The 24,144-nt window shown below is 45.2% G+C and overlaps 1 pseudogene; it reads left to right on the forward strand.

The window, feature by feature from the left end:
* Window positions 1-293: 293 nt before the first annotated feature.
* On the forward strand, window positions 294-24,144 carry LOC135567114 (aryl hydrocarbon receptor nuclear translocator 2-like; annotated as a pseudogene).

The following is a 24,144-nucleotide window of genomic DNA, read 5'->3' on the forward strand; positions in this document are numbered from 1 at the left end:
GTGTGGTATCTTGCTGATTTGTTCTACAGCCGTTAGGGTGCCAGGTATGGTATCTTGCTGATTTGTTCTACAGCCGTTAGGGTGCCAGGTGTGGTATCTTGCTGGTATGTTCTACAGCCGTTAGGGTGCCAGGTGTGGTATCTTGCTGGTATGTTCTACAGCCGTTAGGGTGCCAGGTGTGGTATCTTGCTGATTTGTTCCACAGCCGTTAGGGTGCCAGGTGTGGTATCTTGCTGGTATGTTCTACAGCCGTTAGGGTGCCAGGTGTGGTATCTTGCTGATTTGTTCTACAGCCGTTAGGGTGCCAGGTGTGGTATCTTGCTGGTATGTTCGGATGCTGGTGTTTTGTTATTGTGTATCACTAACTTGACCATCTGTTACTAATAATACAGTCTAAAGAGGAAACATATCAAAGTGATGGTATTGTGTTAATGTGTATTAATGTGTTGTCATTGTGTGTGTTCTCCAGGCAGCTCCAACAGCAGCAGCAGGCAGAGCTGGAGGTCCATCAGAGAGACGGCCTGACAGCCTACGACCTATCACAGGTACCCCACAGGACCCCTATAGCTGCCTGTTGATAATACAACATATCACATTGTGTCTTCCCTATACCCACTGTACCCAGTGTAGCTTACTTACCTCTCCATACCCCTGGCTTTTCATGCTAGACAACTTCTGAAGCTGTTCATTGTATATCATTAAAGGCCCAGTGCAGTCAAAAATGTGATTTTCCTCTGTTTTATATATATTTACATACTATGATGTTGGAATAATACTGTGAAAGTGTGAATATTATGATAATGCCCTTTTTTAAGTTAAGAGCTATTTGAAAAGACCGCCTGTTTTTGGTGGGATGGAGTTTTGGTCTGCCTGGTGACATTACCAGGTGGTCAATTAGTTAATAGACCAATAAGAAAGAGTTCCAAACCTCTCTGCCAATAACAGCTAGTTTTTAGTTTTCCCCTCACAGAAATTGCTCTTTGCTAAGAAGCTATTTTTGTTTCTTTATGACAATGTTTAATAGAAAAATGGCTGCATTGGACATTTAAGAGGCTCCACTGTATAACAGGCTTGGGGTCAATTCCATTTTAATTCAGTCAAATCAGGAAGTAAACAGAAACCAAATTATTCCTCAATGATTGTCTGATGGGGAAAAAAACATTGAAATTAGAATTTCAGTTTAGCTCCTCAACTGACTAAATTCAAATGGAATTGATCCAAATCCTGCTGTATAAATACTTTCTAGGGTTTCATTAAGTGAAGAGGTCCTTCCCTCCTCTCTTTCTAGCTGTTGACTGTACATCAGTTTCTAGGGTTTCATTAAGTGAAGAGGTCCTTCCCTCCTCTCTTTCTAGCTGTTGACTGTACATCAGTTTCTAGGGTTTCATTAAGTGAAGAGGTCCTTCCCTCCTCTCTTTCTAGCTGTTGACTGTACATCAGTTTCTAGGGTTTCATTAAGTGAAGAGGTCCTTCCCTCCTCTCTTTCTAGCTGTTGACTGAAGAGGTCCTTCCTCCTCTCTTTCTAGCTGTTGACTGTACATCAGTTTCTAGGGTTTCATTAAGTGAAGAGGTCCTTCCCTCCTCTCTTTCTAGCTGTTGACTGTACATCAGTTTCTAGGGTTTCATTAAGTGAAGAGGTCCTTCCCTCATCTCTTTCTAGCTGTTGACTGTACATCAGTTTCTAGGGTTTCATTAAGTGAAGAGGTCCAGTTTCTAGGGTTTCCTCCTCTCTCTTTCTAGCTGTTGACTGTACATCAGTGTCTAGGGTTTCATTAAGTGAAGAGGTCCTTCCCTCCTCTCTTTCTAGCTGTTGACTGTACATCAGTTTCTAGGGTTTCATTAAGTGAAGAGGTCCTTCCCTCCTCTCTTTCTAGCTGTTGACTGTGACTGTTCAGTTTCTAGGGTTTCATTAAGTGAAGAGGTCCATCCTCCCTCCTCTCTTTCTAGCTGTTGACTGTACATCAGTTTCTAGGGTTTCATTAAGTGAAGAGGTCCATCCCTCCTCTCTTTCTAGCTGTTGACTGTACATCAGTGTCTAGGGTTTCATTAAGTGAAGAGGTCCTTCCTTCCTCTCTTTCTAGCTGTTGACTGTACATCAGTTTCTAGGGTTTCATTAAGTGAAGAGGTCCTTCCCTCCTCTCTTTCTAGCTGTTGACTGTACGTCAGTTTCTAGGGTTTCATTAAGTGAAGAGGTCCATCCCTCCTCTCTTTCTAGCTGTTGACTGTACATCAGTTTCTAGGGTTTCATTAAGTGAAGAGGTCCATCCCTCCTCTCTTTCTAGCTGTTGACTGTACATCAGTGTCTAGGGTTTCATTAAGTGAAGAGGTCCTTCCCTCCTCTCTTTCTAGCTGTTGACTGTACGTCAGTTTGTAGGGTTTCATTAAGTGAAGAGGTCCTTCCCCACTCTCTTTCTAGCTGTTGACTGTACATCAGTGTCTAGGGTTTCATTAAGTGAAGAGGTCCTTCCCTCTTTCTAGCCTCTCTTTCTAGCTGTTGACTGTACATCAGTTTCTAGGGTTTCATTAAGTGAAGAGGTCCTTCCCTCCTCTCTTTCTAGCTGTTGACTGTACATCAGTTTCTAGGGTTTCATTAAGTGAAGAGGTCCTTCCCTCCTCTCTTTCTAGCTGTTGACTGTACATCATTGTCTAGGGTTTCATTAAGTGAAGAGGTCCTTCCCTCCTCTCTTTCTAGCTGTTGACTGTACGTCAGTTTGTAGGGTTTCATTAAGTGAAGAGGTCCTTCCCCACTCTCTTTCTAGCTGTTGACTGTACATCAGTGTCTAGGGTTTCATTAAGTGAATAGGTCCTTCCCTCCTCTCTTTCTAGCTGTTGACTGTACATCAGTTTCTAGGGTTTCATTAAGTGAAGAGGTCCTTCCCTCCTCTCTTTCTAGCTGTTGACTGTACATCAGTTTCTAGGGTTTCATTAAGTGAAGAGGTCCTTCCCTCCTCTCTTTCTAGCTGTTGACTGTACATCAGTTGTCTAGGGTTTCATTAAGTGAAGAGGTCCTTCCCTCCTCTCTTTCTAGCTGTTGACTGTACATCAGTTTCTAGGGTTTCATTAAGTGAAGAGGTCCTTCCCCACTCTCTTTCTAGCTGTTGACTGTACATCAGTTTCTAGGGTTTCATTAAGTGAAGAGGTCCTTCCCTCCTCTCTTTCTAGCTGTTGACTGTACATCTGCAAGGGGGATATACTCACACCCTTGTATAAATAAAGTTAGCATTACTAAATGAAGTTATCCTTCCCTCCTGTCTCCCTCCAGGTGCCCGTTCCCAGTGTGGGAGGAGGGGTTCACGAGGCGGGCAAGAACACTGACAAGACGGACACCATGTTCTCACAGGAGAGAGACCCACGCTTTGCTGACATGTACTCTGGCATCTCTGGCTGTACGACATCTAGTTATTTTCTCACCTCTACTCGTCTTGGTGTCAGTCTGTTTTGTGTGTTCAGCCTATGTGACAGAAACTGTGTCCACAGTCAGTCAGAGCGAGAGAAAGTGTGTGTGTGTGTGTGTGTGTGTGTGTGTGTGTGTGTTTAGATAAGTGTGTGTTGAAAGGCCCATGGTAGACGGTTGGTTGTGATGGTGGTCTTTCATCCAGGGGAGAAATGTAAAACAACCTCCACACAACTCAATCAGAACTGAACTTTCTCTCGCTCTCTCTCCCTCTCCATTCCCTCCCTCTCTGACTGTGGTGTATTTTTAGCTCTTTCTCCCTCTCTCTGAATGTTTCTGTTTGTCTCTCTCCCTCCCTATCTCCGTTTGTCTCTCTCCCTCCCTCCCTATCTCTGTCTGTCTCTCCCTCCATCTCTATTTTCTCCTCTCCCTCTGTTTCTCTCTCTCTCTCCCTCTCTCTGTCTCTCTCCCTCTCTCTGTCTCTCTCCCTCTCTGTCTCTCTCTCTCTCTGTCTCCCTCCATCTCTCTTTTTTCCTCTCTGTCTGTCTCCTCTCTCTCTGTCTCCCCCTCTCTGTTTCTCTCCCTCTCTCTCTCCCTCTTTCTGTCTCTCTCCCTCTCTCTGTCTCTCTCTCTGTCTGTCTCTCTCTCTGTCTGCTTTTCTTTCTCTCTGTATGTCTCTCTGAATGTCTCTTTGTCTGTCTCTACCTCTTTCTAAATGTCACTCTTTCTAAATATATTTCTCTGAATGTCTGTCTCTCCCTCTATATCTCTCTCTATAAACGGTGTGTGTATTGTGTCTCTCCCTCTATATATATATCTCTCTATAAACGGTGTGTGTATTGTCTCTCCCTCTATATATATATATCTCTCTCTATAAACGGTGTGTGTATTGTGTCTCTCCCTCTATATATCTCTCTCTATAGACGGTGTGTGTATTGTCTCTCCCTCTATATATCTCTCTATAAACGGTGTGTGTATTGTGTCTCCCTCTATATATCTCTCTCTATAAACGGTGTGTGTATTGTGTCTCTCCCTCTAGATATCTCTCTCTATAAACGGTGTGTGTATTGTGTCTCTCCCTCTATATATCTCTATAAACGGTGTGTGTATTGTGTCTCTCCCTCTAGATATCTCTCTCTATAAACGGTGTGTGTATTGTGTCTCTCCCTCTATATATCTCTCTATAAACGGTGTGTGTATTGTGTCTCTCCCTCTATATATCTCTATAAACGGTGTGTGTATTGTGTCTCTCCCTCTATATATCTCTATAAACGGTGTGTGTATTGTGTCTCTCCCTCTATATATCTCTCTATAAACGGTGTGTGTATTGTGTCTCCCTCTATATATCTCTATAAACGGTGTGTGTATTGTGTCTCTCCCTCTATATATCTCTCTATAAACGGTGTGTGTATTGTGTCTCTCCCTCTATATATCTCTCTATAAACGGTGTGTGTATTGTGTCTCCCTCTATATATCTCTCTATAAACGGTGTGTGTATTGTGTCTCTCCCTCTATATATCTCTCTATAAACGGTGTGTGTATTGTGTCTCTCCCTCTAGATATATCTCTCTATAAACGGTGTGTGTATTGTGTCTCTCCCTCTATATATCTCTCTATAAACGGTGTGTGTATTGTGTCTCTCCCTCTATATATCTCTATAAACGGTGTGTGTATTGTGTCTCTCCCTCTATATATCTCTATAAACTGTGTATTTATTGTCTCTCCCTCTATATATCTCTCTCTATAAACGGTGTGTGTATTGTCTCTCCCTCTATATATCTCTCTATAAACGGTGTGTGTATTGTGTCTCTCCCTCTATATATCTCTCTATAAACGGTGTGTGTATTGTCTCTCCCTCTATATATCTCTCTATAAACGGTGTGTGTATTGTCTCTCCTTCTATATATCTCTCTCTATAAACGGTGTGTGTATTGTCTCTCCCTCTATATATCTCTCTCTATAAACGGTGTGTGTATTGTCTCTCCCTCTATATATCTCTCTATAAACGGTGTGTGTATTGTGTCTCTCCCTCTATATATCTCTCTATAAATGGTGTGTGTATTGTGTCTCTCCCTCTATATATATCTCTATAAACGGTGTGTGTATTGTGTCTCTCCCTCTATATATCTCTCTATAAACGGTGTGTGTATTGTGTCTCTCCCTCTAGATATATCTCTCTATAAACGATGTGTGTATTGTGTCTCTCCCTCTATATATCTCTCTATAAACGGTGTGTGTATTGTGTCTCTCCCTCTATATATCTCTCTATAAACGGTGTGTGTATTGTGTCTCTCCCTCTAGATATCTCTCTCTATAAACGGTGTGCGTATTGTGTCTTTCCCTCTATATATCTCTATAAACGGTGTGTGTATTGTGTCTTTCCCTCTATATATCTCTATAAACGGTGTGTGTATTGTGTCTTTCCCTCTATATATCTCTATAAACGGTGTGCGTATTGTGTCTTTCCCTCTATATATCTCTATAAACGGTGTGTGTATTGTGTCTTTCCCTCTATATATCTCTATAAACGGTGTGTGTATTGTGTGGTTCCAGCTGGTGAGAAGAAGATGATGGTTCCTTCGTCTACAGCGGGAGGTCAGCAGCTCTACTCCCAGAACTCTCCCTTCCAGCCCGGACACTCTGCCAAGAGCTTCAGGTACACCTCTCTGTGGGTCTCTGTGGGTTGTGTGTGGGTCTGTGTGTACGTGCATGCATGCACATTAGCGTGTGTGTTTAAAGTTGAAAGCCGTGGGGAAAGACAGGGCCTCAGGAGATGGTTAAACAACTGAGCAGACTAGAGTTGACAGATGTGAACAGTTAAATGTGTTGTTAAAGTATAAACTAAATATGACCGTCTGCATGGGGTCTATTTAAAGGCTCTCATGTCACACATTTACTTGGAATGCTGTCTGTCTGTCTGTGTGTTTTACACAGCTCCTCAGTGATCCATGTCCCGGGGGTGAACGATATCCAGCCGTCGGGATCGTCCAATCAGAACCTAGCTCAGATCTCCAGACAGCTCAACCCAGGACAGGTGGCCTGGACTGGCAACAGACCCCCGTTCTCTGGCCAGGTACACACATACACACACACACAGGACTAACAACAGACCCTACCTTCTCAGGCCAGGTCTCTCACACACAGGACTAACAACAGACCCTACCTTCTCAGGCCAGGTCTCTCACACACAGGACTAACAACAGACCCTACCTTCTCAGGCCAGGTCTCTCACACACAGGACTAACAACAGACCCTACCTTCTCAGGCCAGGTCTCTCACACACAGGACTAACAACAGACTCTACATTCTCAGGCCAGGTCTCTCACACACAGGACTAACAACAGACCCTACCTTCTCAGGCCAGGTCTCTCACACACAGGACTAACAACAGACCCTACCTTCTCAGGCCAGGTCTCTCACACACAGGACTAACAACAGACCCTACCTTCTCAGGCCAGGTAAAACACACAGACCTGGACATGTAGCAGAGATGATTTGTGTTGTGAGTAGAGTCAGACAGAATCCAGAAATCCGAGACTGTATAAATATCTGTAGAATCACTCCAGACTTGGTTCCATTCCAGATCTAATGCCTAGGTGTTGTAGGTGTTTTCTAGTCAGGCAGACGACACGCTGATCACACACTGACTCCCATAGCTACTACAGAATGTAGGCACCTCTGCTTTGGTTGACAACAGGAATCCTCTACTGCTAGCCAATAGCGTCATTAGCATTTCTAATGAAATGCGTTTCAGTGGTCGCTATGCAGATTCTCTCTCTCTTTCTCCTCGCTTCAGTGAATCTCATCAGCAGAGCCTAGTAATGTGTGTGTGTGTGTGTGTGTGTGTGTGGGTGTGTGTTTTCTCTGATCTGCATATCGGACCACACGACATGCGTGTGTGTTGAGCATATGGTGTTTAGCAGGCTCATTTGTCTTCTCAACCTACACCAGTAACACACACACACACACACGTCTCTCTGCTAGTCTAGTAAAACACACACGTCTCTCTGCTAGTCTAGCAAAACACACACGTCTCTCTGCTAGTCTAGCAAAAACACACGTCTCTCTGCTAGTCTAGTAAAACACACGTCTCTCTGCTAGTCTAGTAAAACACACACGTCTCTCTGCTAGTCTAGTACAACACACACATCTCTCTGCTAGTCTAGTAAAACACACACGTCTCTCTGCTAGTCTAGTACAACACACACATCTCTCTGCTAGTCTAGTACAACACACACGTCTCTCTGCTAGTCTAGCAAAACACACACGTCTCTCTGCTAGTAAACACACACATCTCTCTGCTAGTCTAGTCTCTCTGCTAGTCTAGTACAACACACACGTCTCTCTGCTAGTCTAGTAAAACACACACATCTCTCTGCTAGTCTAGTAAAACACACACGTCTCTCTGCTAGTCTAGTAGTCTAGTAAAACACACACGTCTCTCTGCTGTCTAGTAAAAACACACAGTCTCTCTGCTAGTCTAGTAAACACACACGTCTCTCTAGTCTAGTCTAGTCTAGCAAAACACACACGCTAGTCTAGTAAAACACACACGTCTCTCTGCTAGTCTAGTAAAACACACAGTCTAGTCGTCTCTCTGCTAGTCTAGTACAACAACACACGTCTCTCTGCTCTCTCTGCTAGTCTACGTCTCTCTGTAGTCTAGTACAACACACGTCTCTCTGCTAGTCTAGTACAACACACACGTCTCTCTGCTAGTCTAGTACAACACACACGTCTCTCTGCTAGTCTAGTAAAAACACACATCTCTCTGCAGTCTAGTCTCTCTGCTAGTCTAGTACAACACACACATCTCTCTGCTAGTCTAGTACAACACACACGTCTCTCTGCTAGTCTAGTACAACACACACGTCTCTCTGCTAGTCTAGTACAACACACACGTCTCTCTGCTAGTCTAGTACAACACACACGTCTCTCTGCTAGTCTAGTACAACACACACGTCTCTCTGCTAGTCTAGTACAACACACACGTCTCTCTGCTAGTCTAGTAAAACACACACGTCTCTCTGCTAGTCTAGTAAAACACACACGTCTCTCTGCTAGTCTAGTAAAACACACACGTCTCTCTGCTAGTCTAGTAAAACACACACGTCTCTCTGCTAGTCTAGTAAAACACACGTCTCTCTGCTAGTCTAGTCTCTCTGCTAGTCTAGTAAACACACACAGTCGTCTCTCTGCTAGTCTAGTAAAACACACACGTCTCTCTGCTAGTCTAGTAAAACACACACGTCTCTCTAGTCTAGTAAAACACACACGTCTCTCTGCTAGTCTAGTAAAACACACACTCTCTGCTAGTCTAGTACAAACACACGTCTCTGCTAGTCTAGTACAACACACACGTCTCTCTGCTAGTCTAGTAAAACACACACGTCTCTCTGCTAGACTAGTAAAACACACACGTCTCTCTGCTAGTCTAGTAAAACACACACACTCAACTCTTTTTCCTTCTCTCTCTCTCTATCCAGTCCACTAAGGCCCAGTCCAGTCCGTTTGGGATAGGCTCCGGCCACAGTTACCAAGGAGACCCATCTTCCTATAGCCCCCTGTCCTCTAGTCCCTGCAACCTCATCGCCCAGCGGCAATGCCTACTCTGGACTGGCCGTCTCTCTGCCGGAGCACGGCGTTCGGTAAGCACCAGCCAATCACAGCAAAGCATTCCATCAAAAATATGTTTGTCTCATTCTCTTCCAGGATTTATCCAATCATGTTTGATCAGTGATAACATCAAAGGGTGTGTGTGTACATACTCTGGAATGCTGGCTTTCTAGGCAGAGTTGCAAAGAAAAAGCCATATCTCAGACTGGCCAACTGGACAGAGGAAAAAATCAAAAGATAAGATGGTCAAAAGAACACAGACACAGAGGAACTCTGCCTAGAAGGGTGCGTCACGGAGTTTCCTCTTCACTGTTGACGTTGAGACTGGACAGAGGAACTCTGCCTAGAAGGCCAGCGTCACGGAGTTTCCTCTTCAGACGTTGAGACTGGACAGAGGAACTCTGCCTAGAAGGCCAGCGAGACTCACGGAGTTTCCTCTTTGTTGAGACTGGACAGAGGAACTCTGCCTTCACTGTTTCCTCTTCACTGACGTTGAGACTGGACAGAGGAACTCTGCCTAGAAGGCCAGCGTCACGGAGTTGCCTCTTCACTGTTGACGTTGAGACTGGACAGAGGAACTCTGCCTAGAAGGCCAGCGTCACGGAGTTCAAATCAAATCAAATGTATTTATATAGCCCTTCGTACATCAGCTGATATCTCAAAGTGCTGTACAAAAACCCAGCCTAAAACCCCAAACAGCAAGCAATGCAGGTGTAGAAGCCTCTTCACTGTTGACGTTGAGACTGGACAGAGGAACTCTGCCTAGAAGGCCAGCGTTCACGGAGTTGCCTCTTGGGTTTTGTGGGTACTATTTAATGAAGCTGCCAGTTGAGGACTTGTGAGGCGTTTGTTTCTCAAACTAGACACACTAATGTACTTGTCCTCTTGCTATGTTGTGTACCGGGGACTCCCACTCCTCTTTCTATTCTGGTTAGAGACAGTTTTCGCTGTTATGTGAAGGGAGTAGTACACAGCGTTGTACGAGATCTTCAGTTCCTTGGCAATTTCTCACATGGAATAGCCGTCATTTCACAGAACAGGAATAGACTGACACGTTTCAGAAGAAAGTTCTTTGTTTCTGGCCATTTTGAGCCTGTAATTGAACCCACTAATGTTGATGCTCCAGATATTCAACTAGTCTAAAGAAGGCTAGTTTTATTGCTTCTTTAATCAGAACAACAGTTTTCAGCTGTGCTAACATAATTGCAAAAGGGTTTTCTAATGATCAATTAGCCTTTTAAAATGATAAACTTGGATTAGCTAACACAACGTGCCATTGGAACACAGGAGTGATGGTTGCTGATAATGGGCCTCTGTACGCCTATGTAGATATTCCATTAAAAATCAGCCGTTTCCAGCTACAATAGTCATTTATAACATTAACAATGTTGACACTGTATTTCGGATCAATTTGATGTTATTTTAATGGACCAAAAAAATTGCTTTTCTTTCAAAAACAAATATATTTGACCCCAAACTTTTTAAATACTGTTTATATATATATATATATATATATACTGTTTATATACATACGTACTGTTTATACCCTGCTAGGTTTGCAAAATGTTCCGTACATTCCCAAGTTTTCCAGAAATCCTGGTTGGACGATTCCTGGATTTCCTGCTCATTCCCTCTTGATTCTGGGAACATTCCAATCGGGATTTCTGGAAACCTTGGGAATTTAGAGAAAGTTACTTAACCAAACCTGGGTCCTAACCTACAAACCTGGGTCCTAACCTACAAACCTGGGTCCTAACCTACAAACCTGGGCCCTAACCTACAAACCTGGGTCCTAACCTACAAACCTGGGTCCTAACCTACAAACCTGGGTCCTAACCTACAAACCTGGGTCCTAACCTACAAACCTGGGCCCTAACCTACAAACCTGGGTCCTAACCTACAAACCTGGGTCCTAACCTACAAACCTGGGTCCTAACCTACAAACCTGGGTCCTAACGTCCTAACCTACAAACCTGGGTCCTAACCTACAAACCTGGGTCCTAACCTACAAACCTGGGTCCTAACCTACAAACCTGGGCCCTAACCTACAAACCTGGGCCCTAACCTACAAACCTGGGCCCTAACCTACAAACCTGGGTCCTAACCTACAAACCTGGGTCCAAACCTACAAACTGGGTCCTAACCTACAAACCTGGGTCCTAACCTACAAACCTGGGTCCTAACCTACAAACCTGGGTCCTAACCTACAAACCTGGGTCCTAACCTACACAAAACTGGGTCCTAACCTACAAACCTGGGTCCTAACCTACAAACCTGGGTCCTAACCTACAAACCTGGGTCCTAACCTACAAACCTGGGTCCTAACCTACAAACCTGGGCCCTAACCTACAAACCTGGGCCCTAACCTACAAACCTGGGTCCTAACCTACAAACCTGGGTCCTAACCTACAAACCTGGGTCCTAACCTACAAACCTGGGTCCTAACCTACAAACCTGGGTCCTAACCTACAAACCTGGGTCCTAACCTACAAACCTGGGTCCTAACCTACAAACCTGGGCCCTAACCTACAAACCTGGGTCCTAACCTACAAACCTGGGTCCTAACCTACAAACCTGGGTCCTAACCTACAAACCTGGGTCCTAACGTCCTAACCTACAAACCTGGGTCCTAACCTACAAACCTGTGTCCTAACCTACAAACCTGGGTCCTAACCTACAAACCTGGGTCCTAACCTACAAACCTGGGCCCTAACCTACAAACCTGGGTCCTAACCTACAAACCTGGGCCCTAACCTACAAACCTGGGCCCTAACCTACAAACCTGGGCCCTAACCTACAAACCTGGGTCCTAACCTACAAACCTGGGTCCTAACCTACAAACCTGGGTCCTAACCTACAAACCTGGGCCCTAACCTACAAACCTGGGTCCTAACCTACAAACCTGGGGCCTAACCTACAAACCTGGGTCCTAACCTACAAACCTGGGCCCTAACCTACAAACCTGGGCCCTAACCTACAAACCTGGGCCCTAACCTACAAACCTGGGTCCTAACCTACAAACCTGGGTCCAAACCTACAAACTGGGTCCTAACCTACAAACCTGGGTCCTAACCTACAAACCTGGGTCCTAACCTACAAACCTGGGTCCTAACCTACAAACCTATGTCCTAACCTACAAACCTGGATCCTAACCTACAGGTTTTGGTGCAGTCTTTGTTCCTGCCAAGCACTTGCACACCTGACTCTTCTCTGAGGAGTTGAATTCAAAGCCTGGGACAGCCTGTATCTTTCATGATTGGCCGCTCGGGTTCATGTTGAGGCTTTCACAGTGTTCTCTTGAAAAAGCTTGAAAATAGTAGGAATTGGAAATGTCTGTTCTTGTCCTCATAGCCTGTGTGTGTGTGTGTGTGGGGGGGGGGGGGGGGGGGTCTTAACATTCTGTCTGATATTCTAACATCCCTGTGGGACAGCAGTGGGTCTTCATTAATGTGGCATGTTTCTCTCCTCTTAACACTTCACTGGCTGAATCTGCTTTACGTATATTTAACATCCACACACACACCACGTTTAACACACACACACACCACGTTTAACACACACACACACAGCACGTTTAACACACACACACACCGCGTTTAACACACACACATAGCACGTTTAACAAACACACCGCGTTTAACACACACACACACACACAGCACGTTTAACACACACACAGCACGTTTAACACACACACAGCACGTTTAACACACACACACACACACACGTTTAACAACACACACACACACACCACGTTTAACACACACACACACGTTTAACACACACAGCACGTTTAACACACACAGCACGTTTAACACACACACACCGCACGTTTAACACACACACACAGCACGTTTAACACACACACACAGCACGTTTAACACACACACAGCACGTTTAACACACACACACACACAGCACGTTTAACACACACACACCACGTTTAACACACACACACCACATGTTTACACACACACACGTTTAACACACACACACACCACGTTTAACACACACACACCATGTTTAACACACACACACCACGTTTAACACACACACACACCAGGTTTAACACACACACACCACGTTTACACACACACACACACACCACGTTTAACACACCACACACACACACACCACGTTTAACACACACACACGTTTAACACACACACCGCGTTTAACACACACACACAGCACGTTTAACACACACACCACGTTTAACACACACACACACAGCACGTTTAACACACACACACAGCACGTTTAACACACACACAGCACGTTTAACACACACACAGCACGTTTAACACACACACAGCACGTTTAACACACACACACACGCACGTTTAACACACACACACAGCACGTTTAACACACACACACACACACCACGTTCAAAACACACACACACAGCACGTTTAACACACACAGCACGTTTAACACACACACACCGCACGTTTAACACACACACACACAGCACGTTTAACACACACACACACACACACAGCACGTTTAACACACACACACACACACCACGTTCAACACACACACACACCACGTTTAACACACACAGCACGTTTAACACACACAGCACGTTTAACACACACACACCGCACGTTTAACACACACACAGCACGTTTAACACACACACACACGTTTAACACACACACACAGCGTTTACACACACACACACACCACGTTCAACACACACACACAGCACGTTTAACACACACAGCACGTTTAACACACACACACACGCACGTTTAACACACACACCACGTTTAACACACACACACACCACGTTTAACACACACACAGCACGTTTAACACACACACCACGTTTAACACACACACACACGTTTAACACACACACACCACGTTTACACACACACCACGTTTAACACACACACACACCACGTTTAACACACACACACCACGTTTAACACACACACACAGCACGTTTAACACACACAGCACGTTTAACACACACACACCACGTTTAACACACACAACACACACACACAGCACGTTAACACACACACACAGCACGTTTAAACACACACACAGCACGTTTAACACACACACAGCACGTTTAACACACACACAGCACGTTTAACACACACACAGCACGTTTAACACACACACAGCACGTTTAACACACACACACACAGCACGTTTTTAACACACACACACACACACAGCACGTTTAACACACACACACACACACACACACCACGTTTAACACACACACACAGCACGTTTAACACACACACACAGCATGTTTAACACACACACAGCACGTTTAACACACACACACCACGTTTAACACACACACACAGCACGTTTAACACACACACACCACGTTTAACACACACACACGTTTAACACACACACAGCATGTTTAACACACACACCACGTTTAACACACACACACACCACGTTTAACACACACACACCACGTTTAACACACACACACCACGTTTAACACACACACACACCACGTTTAACACACACACACCGCGTTTAACACACACACACCACGTTTAACACACACACACCACGTTTAACACACCACGTTTAACACACACACACCACGTTTAACACACACACACACCACGTTTAACACACACACACACCACGTTTAACACACACACACACCACGTTCAACACACACACACACCACATTTAACACACACCACGTTTAACACACACACACCGCGTTTAACACACACACACACACCACGTTTAACACACACACACACCGCGTTTAACACACACACACAGCCATTACCCCTTTCATCCCATGACTTCAGATCGGGTGAGAGGATCCCAGGCCAAATCAGGTTACCCAAACATATTTGTGCACACACACACACACACACAGGAATGTGAAAACATTGTGAACATATCATTTAGGGTGATTTTAGAAGTGAAGTGTTGACAGTACAGTGTACGTCCTTGTCTTTTGGGATATGTTATGTAAAGTGAGGTCATGTTTTAGCAATGTACCATCTCCACAAAGGAAACCTGGTAACATACCTAAACCTCTCCATGTGGGCTGTGCACTGACTATCTCCGTTGGACTAGTCATTCATAGGGTAGAGGTTAAAGGTCCAAGTTAAACGTACTATGTGCTGGGGTTGCCTTGCAGTCCAACCAAGAGGAATGGAGTCCACAGCAGATATTCAGCAGCTACAGGGGGAAAGCAGAGTGTTTTTGATGACAGATGTTGCTGTCGTTACATATGAGACATTAAAAATGGAGTAGAACAGACGGCAGCACTTTCATAAATCTCTCCCCCTCATTCGTCCAGAATCTGTCCAGGCTATACTTTACTGTTGGGGCAGAACATCTAGCTTGTGCATTTAAATTGTGTATTAGAATGTATTAGTAGTAGTGGCACATCTCAGGGCATCATAGATCTGTGTCTCTCTATCCTCTCTGTCTCTCTCTCCCTATTTCTTTGTCCTCTCTTTCTCTCTCCTCCCTCTTTCTCTCTCCCCTGTCTTTTTCTTAATCTCTCAGCTGGGGGAAATGGGTGTCTGGTCTATCCATGACCATCTGATGAGCTTTTAATGGACAATCATTACACTAATGGACTAGTCCTCTATCCTTCTAACACACATACTCTCCCTTTGTCCTTCTGTTTCTTTCTGTCTCTCTCCTCCGGGCTAGTCTTGGTGCAGAGACAGAGGTGAGGAGAGATATTAAAGAAATAGAAGTAAATTACAGCCGATCTGTTTCTCAGCACTTCTCATTTCCTCTGTCGTTGTGTGTTTTGTCATTTCCCTTTATTGTTGCGTTTGTTTACTTTGTCAGTCATTTACCGATTTGTTTCCATTCTATAAACAAACAATCATCCCTCCGCTCGTCTGACTAATCGTTCCTCTCCTCCTTTATTTCTGCTCGCGTTCCTCCCTCCCTCATTATTTACGGCGATAAACTGTCAAGGTTCCGTGTGCTAAGAAGTGTGTTTATGGTCATCTCTCTCAGCAGCAGGATATGAGTTATGCTAGGGGATATATTGTAGAGCTTATCAATCCACTTCTGTTTAATGTGGAGAGACCCCCCACTCATACACACACACACACACACACACACACACACACAGAGAGAACTCATAGCTCTGAAATCATCCCCCTACAGGGTGTCATGCAGTGTGTTAGTGCACCAGACAGTATTTGTCTCCCTGTGTGTCTGTCTGGCTCAGTATGTGTCTGTCTGTAGAGAGGAAATGAAGTGGAACGACTGCTGCTGTGTTTCTCACTTGTGAGAGTGTGTGAGGTCATCACAGTGGGACACTGTCGCTCCTCAATGCTCTGTGTGTGAGGTCATCACAGTGGGACACAGTCGCTCCTCAATGCTCTGTGTGTAAGGTCATCACAGTGGGACACAGTCGCTCCTCAATGCTCTGTGTGTGAGGTCATCACAGTGGGACACAGTCGCTCCTCAATGCTCTGTGTGTGAGGTCATCACAGTGGGACAGCCAGGCCGCTCCTCAATGCTCTGTGTGTGAGGTCATCACAGTGGGACAGCCAGGCCACTCCTCAATGCTCTGTGTGTGTGCATGCATCCATAGATGTGTGTGTGGGTGAGCACGTGCGAGTAGCAGTCCGTGCGTGTGTGTGTGTGTGCATACGTCCACTGTCTTTAAATTCCATCTTGGATATCTCCCTGTCTTTAATATTCCATCTTAGAGGAACATCTAACTTAGATATCTCCCTGTCTTTAATATTCCATCTTAGAGGAACATGTAACTTAGATATCTCCCTGTCTTTAATATTCCATCTTAGAGGAACATGTAACTTAGATATCTCCCTGTCTTTAATATTCCATCTTGGAGGAACATGTAACTTAGATATCTCCCTGTCTTTAATATTCCATCTTAGAGGAACATGTAACTTAGATATCTCTTTAATATTCCTGTCTTTAATATTCCATCTCAGAGGAACATGTAACTTAGATATCTCCATGTAACTTAGATATCTCCCTGTCTTTAATATTCCATCTTAGAGGAACATGTAACTTAGATATCTCCCTGTCTTTAATATTCCATCTTAGAGGAACATGTCTTTAATATTCCATCTTGGAGGAACATGTAGATATCTCCCTGTCTTTAATATTCCATCTTGGAGGAACATGTAACTTAGATATCTCCCTGTCTTTAATATTCCATCTTAGAGGAACATGTAACTTAGATATCTCCCTGTCTTTAATATTCCATCTTAGAGGAACATGTAACTTAGATATCTCCCTGTCTTTAATATTCCATCTTAGAGGAACATGAGATATCTCCCTGTCTTTAATATTCCATCTTGGAGGAACATGTAACTTAGATATCTCCCTGTCTTTAATATCCATCTTGGAGGAACATCTTTAATATTCCATCTTGGAGGAACATGTTTATGTTTTTTTTTATTTTTTTATTTCACCTTTATTTAACCAGGTAGGCTAGTTGAGAACAAGTTCTCATTTGCAACTGCGACCTGGCCAAGATAAAGCATAGCAGTGTGAACAGACAACACAGAGTTACACATGGAGTAAACAATTAACAAGTCAATAACACAGTAGAAAAAATGGGCAGTCTGGGCAGTCTATATACAATGTGTGCAAAAGGCATGAGGAGGTAGGCGAATAATACAATTTTGCAGATTAACACTGGAGTGATAAATGATCAGATGGTCATGTACAGGTAGAGATATTGGTGTGCAATAGAGCAGAAAAGTAAATAAAAAAATAAAAAAAACAGTATAAAACAGTATGGGAATGAGGTAGGTGAAAATGGGTGGGCTATTTACCAATAGACTATGTACAGCTGCAGCGATCGGTTAGCTGCTCGGATAGCTGATGTTTGAAGTTGGTGAGGGAGATAAAAGTCTCCAACTTCAGCGATTTTTGCAGTTCGTTCCAGTCACAGGCAGCAGAGTACTGGAACGAAAGGCGGCCAAATGAGGTGTTGGCTTTAGGGATGATCAGTGAGATACACCTGCTGGAGCGCGTGCTACGGATGGGTGTTGCCATCGTGACCAGTGAACTGAGATAAGGCGGAGCTTTACCTAGCATGGACTTGTAGATGACCTGGAGCCAGTGGGTCTGGCGACGAATATGTAGCGAGGGCCAGCCGACTAGAGCATACAAGTCGCAGTGGTGGGTGGTATAAGGTGCTTTGGTGACAAAACGGATGGCACTGTGATAGACTGCATCCAGTTTGCTGAGTAGAGTGTTGGAAGCCATTTTGTAGATGACATCGCCGAAGTCGAGGATCGGTAGGATAGTCATTTATACTAGGGTAAGCTTGGCGGCGTGGGTGAAGGAGGCTTTGTTGCGGAATAGAAAGCCGACTCTTGATTTGATTTTCGATTGGAGATGTTTGATGTGAGTCTGGAAGGAGAGTTTGCAGTCTAGCCAGACACCTAGGTACTTATAGATGTCCACATATTCAAGGTCGGAACCATCCAGGGTGGTGATGCTAGTCGGGCATGCGGGTGCAGGCAGCGATCGGTTGAAAAGCATGCATTTGGTTTTACTCGCGTTTAAGAGCAGGTGGAGGCCACGGAAGGAGTGCTGTATGGCATTGAAGCTTGTTTGGAGGTTAGATAGCACAGTGTCCAATGACGGGCCGAAAGTATATAGAATGGTGTCGTCTGCGTAGAGGTGGATCAGGGAATCGCCCGCAGCAAGAGCAACATCATTGATATATACAGAGAAAAGAGTCGGCCCGAGAATTGAACCCTGTGGCACCCCCATAGAGACTGCCAGAGGACCGGACAGCATGCCCTCCGATTTGACACACTGAACTCTGTCTGCAAAGTAATTGGTGAACCAGGCAAGGCAGTCATCCGAGAAACCGAGGCTATTGAGTCTGCCGATAAGAATATGGTGATTGACAGAGTCGAAAGCCTTGGCGAGGTCGATGAAGACGGTAACTTAGATATCTCCCTGTCTTTAATATTCCATCTTGGAGGAACATGTCATTTACATGCCCCCAATACATCATACCACATAACTCAGTTTATTACTCAGGCCTACAAGCAAAGAGACACTGAGTTTGAAGGTAGGCCTTGAAATGCATCCACAGGTAAACCTCCAATTGACTGAAATGATGTCAATTAGCCTATCAGAAGCTTCTAAAGCCATGACATCATTTTTGGGAATTTTCCAAGCTGTTTAAAGGCACAGTCAACTTAGTGTATGTAAACTTCTGACCCACTGGAATTGTGATACAGTGAATTATAAGTGAAATAATCTGTCTGTAAACAATTGTTGGAAAAATTACTTGTCATACACAAAGTAGATGTCCTAACCGACTTGCCAAAACTATAGTTAACAAGAAATGTATGGAGTGGTTGAAAAACTATTTTTAATGACTCCAACCTGTATGTAAACTTCCAACTTCAACTGTACGTACCAGGGTCCCAATAGGGAGGCCCAGCTAGGTCTGTGTCTCTGTGCAGTGGTTAGACTGGTGTTATATCACTTCATGGTCTGTGTCTCTGTGCAGTGGTTAGACTGGTGTTATATCACTTCATGGTCTGTGTCTCTGTGCAGTGGTTAGACTGGTGTTATATCACTTCATGGTCTGTGTCTCTGTGCAGTGGTTAGACTGGTGTTATATCACTTCATGGTCTGTGTCTCTGTGCAGTGGTTAGACTGGTGTTCTATCACTTCATGGTCTGTGTCTCTGTGCAGTGGTTAGACTGGTGTTAAATCACTTCATGGTCTGTGTCTCTGTGCAGTGGTTAGACTGGTGTTATATCACTTCATGGTCTGTGTCTCTGTGCAGTGGTTAGACTGGTGTTATATCACTTCATGGTCTGTGTCTCTGTGCAGTGGTTAGACTGGTGTTATATCACTTCATGGTCTGTGTCTCTGTGCAGTGGTTAGACTGGTGTTATATCACTTCATGGTCTGTGTCTCTGTGCAGTGGTTAGACTGGTGTTATATCACTTCATGGTCTGTGTCTCTGTGCAGTGGTTAGACTGGTGTTTATATCACTTCATGGTGTCTGTGTCTCTGTGCAGTGGTTAGACTGGTGTTGTATCACTTCATGGTCTGTGTCTCTGTGCAGTGGTTAGACTGGTGTTATATCACTTCATGGTCTGTGTCTCTGTGCAGTGGTTAGACTGGTGTTATATCACTTCATGGTCTGTGTCTCTGTGCAGTGGTTAGACTGGTGTTGTATCACTTCATGGTCTGTGTCTCTGTGCAGTGGATAGACTGGTGTTCTATCACTTCATGGTCTGTGTCTCTGTGCAGTGGTTTGACTTCATGGTGTTTCTACAGTCACAGTATTGTTGGTTAGGAACACCTAGGTGAAATATCAGACACCTTGGGTACACTCAGCAGATCAATACATTTATGAGTAGGATGTCTTCCTCGTTCCATTAGTGGTACAGGAACACAAACACCCCAAACACTGATTTGTATTTGACAAATGACATGTCTCTCTAGGAAGCCAACAGCACGTGGCTCTCCCCTCTGATCCTCTCAGATAAGGATTTATTAACTAGTCAGGTCAAGACTTCAAAGCTGTTTATGACGTCAGCAAGATAAAACATTGGTTTTACAGCCTTACTAACTACTGCATCACTTTCCCCTGTCGTGGTATGTAGGCGTTTTATTTATGGGGTAGGGAGGTGTGTGTGTGTGTGTGTGTGTGTGTGTGTGTGTGTGTGTGTGTGTGTGTAAAGTACATGTCTATATACATTAATGCAGACCTGCATGTTGGTGCTGGCATCCAGCTCTCCAGAAACATTCCTAACAGCATCTCTAACCTCCCCTGAGGGAGATATGTATTATTCCCTACATAGTGGACTACTTTTGATCAGGGCTGTCTATATATAGCACTATTTAGGGGACAGGGGGCCATTTGGCATGTAGACATGTATTAGTGTTGGGCCTGTAGGGAACAGAGAACATTGATGACTGTATTCTATCTGAACACCAAAGGTGGTGAAGGGTCACCTCACACTTACACAATGTGTTGCTGACTGCTCACTGTGTCTCTCCTCCTCCCTCTCCCTCCTCCTCCCTCTCTACTTTCTCCTCCTCCCCCTCTCCTCCCTCTCCCTCCTCCCTCTCCCCCTCCTCCTGCCTCTCTCTCTTCTTTCTCCTCCTCTCCCTCCTCCCCCTCTCTCCCTCCTCCCTCTCCCCCTCCTCCTGCCTCTCTTATTTCTCCTCCTCTCCCTCCTCCCCCTCTCTCCTCCCCTCCTCCCCCTCTCTCCTCCCCCTCTCCTCCCCTCCTCCCCCTCTCTCCTCCTTCTCCTCCCTCCCTCCCTCTCCCTCCTCCCCTTCTCTCCTCCCTCCTCCTACCTCTCTTCTTTCTCCTCCTCCCCCTCTCTCCTCCCCCTTCAACCTCCTCCTCCTTCTCTTATTTCTCCTCCTCCTCCCTCCCTCCTCCTACCTCTCTTCTTTCTCCTCCTCCCTCTCCTTCTACCTCTCTTCTTTCTCCTCCTCCCCCTCTTCCCTCCTCCCTCTCCTCCCCCTTCAACCTCCTCCTCTTATTTCTCCTCCTCTCCTCCCTCCCTCCTACCTCTCTTCTTTCTCCTCCTCCTCCCCCTCTTCTTTCTCCTCCTCCTACCTCTCTTCTCCCCTCCCCTCCTCCCTCCCTCTCTCTCCCCCTCTCTCTCTCTCTAGATGTGTCAGGAGAGGGCAGTCAGAGTGGGGGTCAGTTCCAGGGTCGGCCCAGTGAGGTCTGGTCCCAATGGCAGAACCAGCACCATGGCCAACAGGGAGGAGAGCCACACTCTCACCCCAACCCCTCCCAGACAGAGGTGTTCCAGGTAACACACACCCTAACCCCTCCCAGACAGAGGTGTTCCAGGTTATACAGAGACACGCCCTAACCCCTCCCAGACAGAGGTGTTCCAGGTTATACAGAGACACGCCCTAACCCCTCCCAGACAGAGGTGTTCCTGGTAATACACACCCTAACCCCTCCCAGACAGAGGTGTTCCAGGTAACACACACCCTAATCCCTCCCAGACAGAGGTGTTCCAGGTAACAGAGACACACCCTAACCCTTCCCAGACAGAGGTGTTCCAGGTAACACACACCCTAATCCCTCCCAGACAGAGGTGTTCCAGGTAACACACACCCTAACCCCTCCCAGACAGAGGTGTTCCAGGTAACACACACCCTAACCCCTCCCAGACAGAGGTGTTCCAGGTAACACACACCCTAATTCCTCCCAGACAGAGGTGTTCCAGGTAACACACACCCCCTAGGTGTTCCAGGTAACACACACCCCCTCCCAGACAGAGGTGTTCCAGGTAACACACACCCTAACCCCTCCCAGACAGAGGTGTTCCAGGTAACACACACCCTAATCCCTCCCTGACAGAGGGGTTCCAGGTAACACACACCCTAACCCCTCCCAGACAGAGGTGTTCCAGGTGACACACACCCTAACCTCTCCTAGACAGAGGTGTTCCAGGTAACACACACCCTAACCCCTCCCAGACAGAGGTGTTCCAGGTAACACACACCCTAACCCCTCCCAGACAGAGGTGTTCCAGGTAACACACACCCTAACCCCTCCCAGACAGAGGTGTTCCAGGTAACACACACCCTAACCCCTCCCAGACAGAGGTGTTCCAGGTAACACACACCCTAATTCCTACCAGACAGAGGTTTTCCAGGTAACACACACCCTAATCCCTCCCAGACAGCAGTGTTCCAGGTAACACAGAGAGACACTAACTCTTCCAGGTATCATGCACACCAATCCCAAGCTCCAATATCCTACAGTAATGTGTATGAGAGGCAGGAAGAGAGGTCACCTTGGACACACTGGGCTTCAATGGCTTATTTCCTCTCCTTCCCTGGCCTGAGCCCAGTGTACACAGTGCTGTCTGATATGGCTCCACATGAAAGTCTGTGTCCCTGATCCTGACCTTTCCTCTCTCCCTCCCCGTCTGTCTCTCTGTAGGACATGTTGCCGATGGCAGGAGACCCAACACAAGGAACAGCCAACTACAACATTGAAGACTTTGCTGATCTGGGCATGTTCCCTCCCTTCTCTGAGTAGAACTCTTTAACGTTCTATCAATGGAACACTGCTCTGTTCTTTCACTAGAACCCTCTGATAGAGGAAAAGGAATCGAACACAATGTGCTGGTTCCTTCATGGCTCCCCAACCTCACACACACACTTTATCACACAGTGAATGTCCAGATGCACCCTCTCATAAACACACACACACTCCTTTACGAGAAGAGAGTTGGTTCTATAGAAGACTGGTACATTGCTAGTGGTGTACTGACCTTTTCCTTTGTAATAATGTCTTCTTCATTCACTTAAATGATGCCTGTTCTTTTAACAAAGGCTTGTGAATTTAAAGGTGCAATCTGTAACTTTCATTTCCCCTAGTGGCATCTTGAAGTACTACAAAATATGCCAAGAAGCAGTAAAAAAATACAAAGCCTAGAAAATTCACCAGTGCACCCCCCCCCCCCCTTCCGTTTGCAAACAATTGCAGAGGCAGGCAGCACTTTGGGGGGGAAACAAAAATGACAGATTGCACCTTTTAAGCTGCCAATATCCACTTTGCACTCCACTCTGCCAAACTGCTCCAGGCTAAGAGACACTCACCACGCTGATCAGTTGGTACCATCGATACATATTATCATACAGTATGTCACTGCTGCTCCTCCTCAGTATCACATTAAGCTTTATGCTGTAAATTATACCTATATGTAGTGATGTTCATAACACCTAGATAAAACCTACGGAAGTCTAGAAGGATTCTGTGTAGAAAAATACAAATAAAGATTCCACTCACCGGCAAAAGTGGCTAAGCTACAATGCTTAAGTGCACTTCATCGAAGCTAACCGCTAAAACTCACCAGCTTGCTAAAAGGAAAAGCGCCATACCGCCAAAGCAACGCAGTACAGTATATATACTAGTTTAGTGTATCCTTGTGGCTCTCGCTGCTCTACTTTATAACTTTATTATATTATTCTCTTTTCTGATTATTAACAGAGACTGAATTCTACTTTATAGCGAGGAACTTTTACATGATAGCTTGTGTACCGTGTCTCTGGTTAATGACTGATGGGACAGAATGATAGATTGTGTACCGTGTCTCTGGTTAATGACTGATGGGACAGATTCTACAACTGGAATCCTTTTGCTA

This window comes from Oncorhynchus nerka, unplaced genomic scaffold (assembly GCF_034236695.1).
Source record: "Oncorhynchus nerka isolate Pitt River unplaced genomic scaffold, Oner_Uvic_2.0 unplaced_scaffold_2622, whole genome shotgun sequence".
Taxonomy (NCBI): Eukaryota; Metazoa; Chordata; class Actinopteri; order Salmoniformes; family Salmonidae; genus Oncorhynchus; species Oncorhynchus nerka.